We start from the raw sequence: 8,590 nt of genomic DNA, 5'->3' as shown, positions 1-8,590 counted from the left end.
AATTCAAAACGCGTCTCTAACAAAAAATATTCGACTAATGAGAGAGGGAATTAATTGGTAGTAATAATAACCGTATTTTATAAAAGCAATCTGCTATAAAAACAAGTGTACAGAATGTACAGAACGTATACACATATAATTTATATATTTAAATTTTTTCAATAAATTATTAAAATTATCTAAATCTAAATTTAACACCCTATGTTCGCTAACATAATACCAATTTCTATTTAGGAGAGAATATCGTTTACCTACCGCAGGCAATTGAGTGGTCGTGTGCATATTATCGTTTACCATTAACCCTTATTATAGTTGGAAGAAGTGCCACCCCTCAAGAACATTTGTTATATAATTAAGCGATTTCCTTATGTTTCAATTCGCGATTTCTTTTAAAAATTTGAGCAATGCTCTCAACCTCTTCAAACAAGGCTTTCCAAATATATCAAAGGCGCCTTCAAGTAGACTGGTTTCTGTAGCCTTCCATAAATAATAAACCAGTTCCAATTAACGACTAACGACAACTATAGCCAACGTTAAAAACTGTATCATACTTCGGCTGCAGGATAAGATAAATAGACGACGATTGAAACGCGAAATATTAAATTTAAAAATTCCCGTTATTTTCAGCACACACTTCATTTGTCACGTTGTCTTTTTCTCAGTGCACTCACAGACCTCCAAGAGTTTCCAAAGAACATCTTACTATAATCTCTGATACAAACCTCATAACCAGTAACGTTTCTGAAACTATCTGTGTAAAAATGTTTCTGATTTGCTTACTTCAAATTGCAAGGCAATTGCAAAGAACATTTACTGCGCCTATGAGTATGCTTTGAAATGTGTATATTCATGTATTTAACATTGGCAATGAATATACATACATATGTATGTAGAAATTATTTGAAGACAATTGAAGTCTATAGACCACACAAAATTTCCGGGTTGTTGAATTGATAAAAAAAAAATTGAGACATTATTTTGTGAGATATTTTATAAAAAAAAGTAAGGACTAGCTAAGGTCGGAAATATTGCAAGGATTAAAGCCAGGTAAATCTTTAGGTACATAAGGCATATGCCTGTTACCTATATGGGGTCTAATTTTTTTATTAATTCTCAGCTCAATTCTTAAAAAAATACACGCTCTCAATTTTATTAAGATAACTCACATATTGGCTGAAGAATGCGGTATAAAGTCACCCGGAAGTTCGAAAATCTTTATATCAGGCACATGGGGGCTAAGGCAACTCGATTCAAAAGATATCTCAATTTTTACTCAAGTTACTAAACTTACACGGACGGACGGACAGACATTTTCTTTTACGATTAAAGGTTGAGCTTTGACCTCGAATAACTTTTGAACTGGTCGACAATCCTTATTCGACCTTTTTTGTAGATCTTTGAATTTCCTACAATGATAAGCTGTCATTGCCATATTTAAAATTTTTCGATTTTTCAGACTTCGATCTGGAACTCTGCACCCATTCATACACAAACTGAACGAACACTTTTATGAAAAATTCTTTCCTTAGTGTAAGTATCTTTACGGGATTTGCCCTCGGTTATAACTTAATCTCCTAAGAAATTGTTCAGATCGAATCACTGCCGTACAAACTGAACGATCAGAATAAAGTTCTTGTAGCGACTATTTTATACTGGTAATGGGGATTATAGCTTTCGTGCTACCGAAGTTAACATTATTTCCATGTTGTTCTTATTTTCGCAGTATTTAAGAAAAAAAGACAAATTGTTTTCCCGTCCACATGTATGTATGTATGTACCTATGTACATGTATACCTATCCTTAAAAGCTTTTCATAACTCCATGCATGTCTCTCTATCTTTCTAGCCAAGTACTGGAGAATATACCTATAAATCCATCTATATTTAGCCACTCAAGTGACTCGAATACAGTATGTTTTGCTCCTATTCAATAAACAACCGCATAACAGTAATTGAGACGGTTGACTGACAAATTATGACGTCCAATTAGGCATATAAAATAAAAGATAACATCGGACAAATAGCTACCGGCCAAATGTATGCAAATAAATGTGCATACATACACAGATACATAGACACATGATATTGTGGCGCGAGTAAATAAGTACACATATTAATTTTGTACATAATGAGCCAACAGAGACGGTCGATCGAGCAGCGAAAACAAACCAACAAATAAACAAGCTGGTAAAACACGAGCAGAGCTGAGCGACTAAATAAAAAATTTAACAAAAACACATATTTTAATATGTATGTGTGTGTGTGAGCCAAAATCATTAAGCAAATATAAAAAAAAGTGCTACAACACTACCAATAACAATAAAAACGCACGTAAACACGACGAATTGAGGTTATATGCGAGCGAATGATTTACGAGCCAATGAAATCGCATTAGGCAACAATGTAAATGTGGTTTGTGAGTATGTACACACATATGTGTGTGTGTGTGAGGGACTGTATTAATGGCTTAGTGGCTGGTGCCGTCACATTGGCAATTTATTTTTAATTTATTTTCGAAATGCAACATGTGCTCCTTTTTTGAAATTTTGTTTTAAATTTGCTTTTCATTTCAATTTTCTTTTTTAGGCAATATACTTGTACATAAGCATAGAGAAGTTTTCATTTAAGGCGTTTTTATTAACTCCAACAACAATAATAAATATTGCTGTCAAACCAATGAGCAGCATGATAGCCTAAAGCCCACTAAACGCCCGTCCCATCCCATATTTATACACTTATGTACATACATACATACGTATGTACATATGTGTATGTGTGATGAGTGTGCGTGTTGCCTTGAAGGCTGAAGTGGCCATAAAAGAAGTACGCCAAGTCAATATTGAAGAAAAATATGCTTAATGCCTGCTTTAGCGTGATATGTGGAGCTTATGCTGGGAAATACAAACATAACTTGCCCCCAAAAGAGCACGCAAATGAGCCATTGCTAGGAAAATAAAACAAAAAATATTGAAAGCAAAAACAAAAACTACCACAATAAAACAAAAAAAAAAAGAATTCATGGGGCGCTAAGCTGAAAAATTGAATTATTATGCAGTGTGCCATGAGGAGAACAGCAGAGCAACAAAACCTGTAGCCAACAACAAAAGCAAATACGGTAATAATGAAAATAAAACAAATGTTCGAGTGCAGATTATTTATGGGAATTGAGCCATCAAAACGTCACTTGGCTAAACATCTTTATTGCGGTAACATGCTCGAGTGTTCAGGAAGGTGGAAGACGCACACACTCGTACACACACATAAGCAACAGCAGAGGAAGGAATGGCTGTGCAGCAGGTAATTTTTCCTTGTATGTATTTTATTTCGCTTGTTTTTTGTGGCGCTGGCAGTTAGACGCATAAGAGTTAGACTGGCTGGCTGCTCGGCTAGCTGTCGGGCAATTAGTCGATGTTATAAGTCAAAAATGAGATGAGCGGCACTGGCAAAATGAACTACCGCGAACAGTAAGTGATGCTTTGGGCATGTGCTCGCCTACTAATATAGATATTGCCTGTATATGCATATATCGTTGTGTCTCATCAGTGGAACAATGAAAAATTATTGCTCATATTTTATGGCTATAAAAACATGTTGCAGGGATATGTGTTCTTTTCGGTTACTACACAGAAACCAATTTAACACACTAGCCAAAGCCTAGAAAACATTTGTGGTAATAAAAAATTTTGTGTTTAATTTCTAATAACGTGGAATTTGTAGCGCTCATTTCGAACCCAATAACATGTCGAATTGGCAACAAAAATTTGGTGAGTCTGTTTTATTGATTTCGAACACAGTGTGTCACGTATTTATTTTGTTCTTGGCAGAGAAATATCCTGTGACGAAATACAATCGGTACTTGCAATTTTTCTTATGTTTGTAAGTACCAAAGTCTGACATGATAATAATATTAATTTATATTTTTAAAACCCACTATTATATTCCTAAATATGTTAAATAAAAAATTATTTATGTGAAGAATTTTATTATTCATTGCGAAATAATTATCTGGCTATCGTTCCCTCACTTCAGACTGGTCTATTGCTAAAATTAAATTAAAATGATTGAAACATTCTCTTAGCCCCAAGTCTATGATCTTGATTCTCGTCGAAGCCGAGTGGAATCGATCCGTGAATTACTTTTAATTTTGTTAATATGAAATTGTGGAAATTGGTATGAACTTTTTATACCTTGAACAGTGTAAACTATTAAGTTTGCGACTACGTGTGTAGCACCCAAAAGGCAATGTCAGAGGTCGTTTAAAGTGTATATGTAAGTGATCAGCATGACGAGCTGAGTCAATTTAGCTTAATGCTTAAAGCAGAAGTGCAATCTCTGTGGAAATTGTTCAGATTGAGTTACTATATTATAAAACTGTCGAACAAACTGACCGGTTAAAGTTGTTGTAAGAGATCTTTTGCATTTGTGAAAGGTATTATGGCTTCGGTGCAACCGTAGTTAAAGGTTTTTCTCGTACTTGGTTTTCTTTCTAACACTCTGATTGACTTTATTCCGAACATATCGGTCAATATATAAGATATTTTAATGAAATTTAGGTGAAATTGTTTTCCTTATACGTAATAAGGGCCGGCATTAAATGATGTAAATATGACTTTGTGAGTTTGATATGTCAATAAAATTATACTTAATCTCCATCTTGGACCCCTTTTTTTGCACGGACTTTTTTACACAGTTCTCCTTTTTTATTTATAAACTTTTTTTGCAATAAAATCAAAATTCCACACCTAAACACAAGTTCATATTATAACATGTTCAACAAGATCGCGTTGCAAACCTCATTTACTCTATAGGAGTTTAAAAGTGAGTTTTATATGAAAATCTGACTTTTGCACGAGTAATCACATTTTCGAAAAACGGGTAAAATTTTTTGGAAGCCGAATACACTAAATTAAAATATGTATACTTCAAATTTTCGCAGAATATTTTTAAATATACTAATGTACAATCGATACATAAGCAAAAAATCGATTTTTTTACAATTTGATATCTCTAAGTTTTACCAAAAATAGCTGAAATATGTAAATAATTTACATAAATAAGATATTTAAAGTTTTTATTTTAAAATAAAGGGAAAAAAATTTAAAAAATCCATGTATTTAATGATTCGAACTTCCGCAGTTCACACGTTATAATTAAGATAATATTCATGTTTTCTACACTTAGTTAATGAGTAAAGTAGCATTTATAAATTTAAATTAATGGTCATGGCCACAAAAATTCGTCTTTAAATCAACTCTCAAGGCAATATATTTAATAAATACAGTTAAACTTCCGTAACTCGAACTTCTATAACTCGATTCTCCATAACTCAAACTCTTGAATGATGGCAACAGAAGTAAAATTTCAGACTAATTTCCTTTCATAACACGAAGTCTCTCTAACTCGACCTTTTCTTGTGGATTTTGGTCATTCGAGTTAGGGAAATTCAACTGTATATATGCTCATACTATACGTAGATGTACTCGTATACATATGTACATAACTGATCATAGCCCCCAGCGCTAAACACATAAATCTTAAGAAAAAATATACAAAACACAACAATATAATATACATATGCATAAATATATACGCATATGTATGTACATAAATAATAATTGAAAGCAAAAATTCATCAATAAATGCCACCGCAAGTGCTCAAGGAAACGCCGTTAGCTAGAAAACGATGGCTTAATTTATTCGCTGATTGCTTGTAAGTAAGCCAGCAATAGAAAAAAAACATATCAATAAAATATATCTACGAAACACTAAAGTACAACAGATAAAATGTGCCACATAAGCCACACGTACTCATGTGGCATAAAGGAAAAATTGTTGCACATGCTGCGATGCTGGTGCACACATACACATGGTATATGTTCAAGAGTAAAAAGGAAATATGTGTGTTTGTAATGGAACCTGCCGACCTTTCAACCAACATGCCTTGCTGACACAGAGATAGAAAGCCGCTGCAGCAATAACAACAACTAACAAGATGTAAAAAGAGATACAGGGCGCAAGTTAAACAAAAATGCCTTCATCACCTCCAAATACACAAAAAGGCAAGCGCATCCACAGTGAGTCTGACAAGTGGCTCTGCTGTTGCTGCTTTGGGTCAACCGAGCATTTGCCCCTTCCTATTCGTTTGTGGTAGCATTTGAAAGGTAGATGTAGTTGTAGAAAAAAGGATCAGGTGCGCCGGCCTATTCGGTCGGTAGCCAGCAGTCGGTGGCAGCAACAAGTGTTCGGTACAAGCCGTCAACTAGTTAGTTAAACTGTCCGTCTGCTTATCGGGTGGAAAACAAGCGCAGACAATGCGGGTTTACGCCTACTTTATGTGCACCTTCCTATTCTCATGTGTGGCACTTGGTATGCGCTTGTGTGGCTACGCCGCTGTAACGAGCCACCATCGAAACTCCTAAATTCTGACATAGTGACACTTTTCCCTAAATTATAGCATTTAAATGTTATTCGGTCGTCCTTATACACCTTTAGCTGCCTTTTCATTTATATTACTTTATTTCGATGTTTTTTCTTTATATGTACATATGTACATGTATGTGTATTTGGTTTACAAAATTTTCAAATGTTTTCGAAATTTTATTAAATTTCTTGTTTGTCATAAATATTTATTGCTTAAAGTATAAGGTTAAATTCGGCTTTCAAGTCCCTCATCAATGGGATGCATTGAAATTTATTGGAAATTGCACTTTTTACCTTACAATTGCTTAAAATGGTTTGTAAATGCAAAAAATATTCGAAAAGTGGTTCGTCCCCTACAAGCACCTTCATACGGATTTTGGAGCACTTTTAGATTTTGTTTATGTTTAAACTTATCGTTGTTAGAAAAGATGCTTTAAATTCGGAGTTTTATTGGATATAAAATTATTTCGGAAGTAAAGAATTCACAATTACAGGCTTTTAACGAAGTAATGTTCTAGGAATGTTCAAAATTGATCCGGACTGCCAAAAAAAAACTACATGTTCACGTATTTTAAGCAATGTATGTATGCTAACGTTTAGTCCCGTTTTATAAACAATCTGATCAAAATTGACCCGGATTGACAAAATTGAAAATTTTTATACAAATGTTTATTATCACCTTTAAAATAGACTTTTGAATCAACGTATGCGTATGCTAACGCTAAATCAAATTTTATATACCATCTGTTCAAATTTGACCCGTACTGACATGCCACTCTTAATTCACTTTTATATAGGCATTAAATCAATAAAAAAAATAGTTTGAAAGAACATTTAAAGATGTTATTCAATTTTCATTTGTTTCCAATAAAAATTGCTTAAATGATCAAATACATAATATTTTCACTCAGAAAGGTACATACATGCATATGCATGTACAGTTAAAGATCTACGCTGGAGGTCTGCTTGTGCTTTGGCGTTGACACTGTCTTTTCTTTATATTTTCTTGTCTCTTCTGCTCCAACTTTATTCCTCCTTTGAGTGAAATCACTTCGTGTGTATGTATGTATGTACGTGTGTGTATATCCACAAAGGCTTCTGTGTGTGTTCTTCTTCTTTCTTGTTTGCCGACCCGCGCTTAAAATTGTTGTAAATGCAAATGAGCTTTAAATAAAATGTTCCCGCATAAATTTAAAATGTCACCAAACATGTCGAACATTATTCATTTTAATGGACATTTACATTTGCTCGGATTAAAAGAAATCAATAGTTAATTGGTTTGGCTGCTGTTCGACGGTAGTTCTTCGTTTTAGCGTAATAAATTTCGATTTCCGGTTACACGAATCGACTTGTTTATGTTGATTTTGAAGGAAATATTTTTTTTCCAGTTTGTGTTTTAGTGGGTGTGATAAGTTCATTTTGGGTATATGACAAAAAGGTTAGACTATTACCAAGCTTTTATATTTTATTTTTTTTATTAATTTTTAAAAAGATTGTCAAAGAGATAAAAAATTGCGTTATTTATTAAATATGAAGAGATGTAAAAAATTCCCTACCAACTCTTAAATACTGTATTTTGAATAACGAAATTAATTTTGATTATTATAGAATTGATAAATAAAGAAATAAATAAGACCAAACAAAATAATTGAATTTTAAAAATAGTAACACAACCCAAAAATTGAGAAGGTGTGGTTCAGGGGAGGAGGAGGAAAAGAATGGCAAAAAATTGTTGTTAAGTACGGGACCGTCCGAGTATAGGAGGAATTGTCTCACATCTCCCCCTTTCTCCTTCACAGTACATATAAGGATATGGTTTCTTGGGTTAGACAGCAACGATATTTTTAATTTTTCTCACTCATTTAAGTTTAAAATGCCTGCAATGACATATTTTGGGCTTAGTCTTACCGATAATGTGAGTCTAGATTATATAAAGCTTAAGAAACTTCTTAGAATTATTATGCTACTCCAGATCGGCTATAGTCAAGTAAATCCCAATTTTTTTCAAAATCAATGAAGATGATCAAAGTACATAAAATTCTGTAAAAATTAATTATTTTTATTTATTTATTTAAAAAATCCATGCCATGCATACTTACAGTTAATTCACTTAAGTCTTCATATTTATGATTACATATGTAAATATGTATGCTCATATATTTAGATATTTA

The sequence above is a fragment of the Bactrocera dorsalis genome, chromosome 5, assembly GCF_023373825.1.
Source record: "Bactrocera dorsalis isolate Fly_Bdor chromosome 5, ASM2337382v1, whole genome shotgun sequence".
In the NCBI taxonomy this organism is placed as follows: domain Eukaryota; kingdom Metazoa; phylum Arthropoda; class Insecta; order Diptera; family Tephritidae; genus Bactrocera; species Bactrocera dorsalis.
This window is presented reverse-complemented; position numbering follows the sequence as displayed.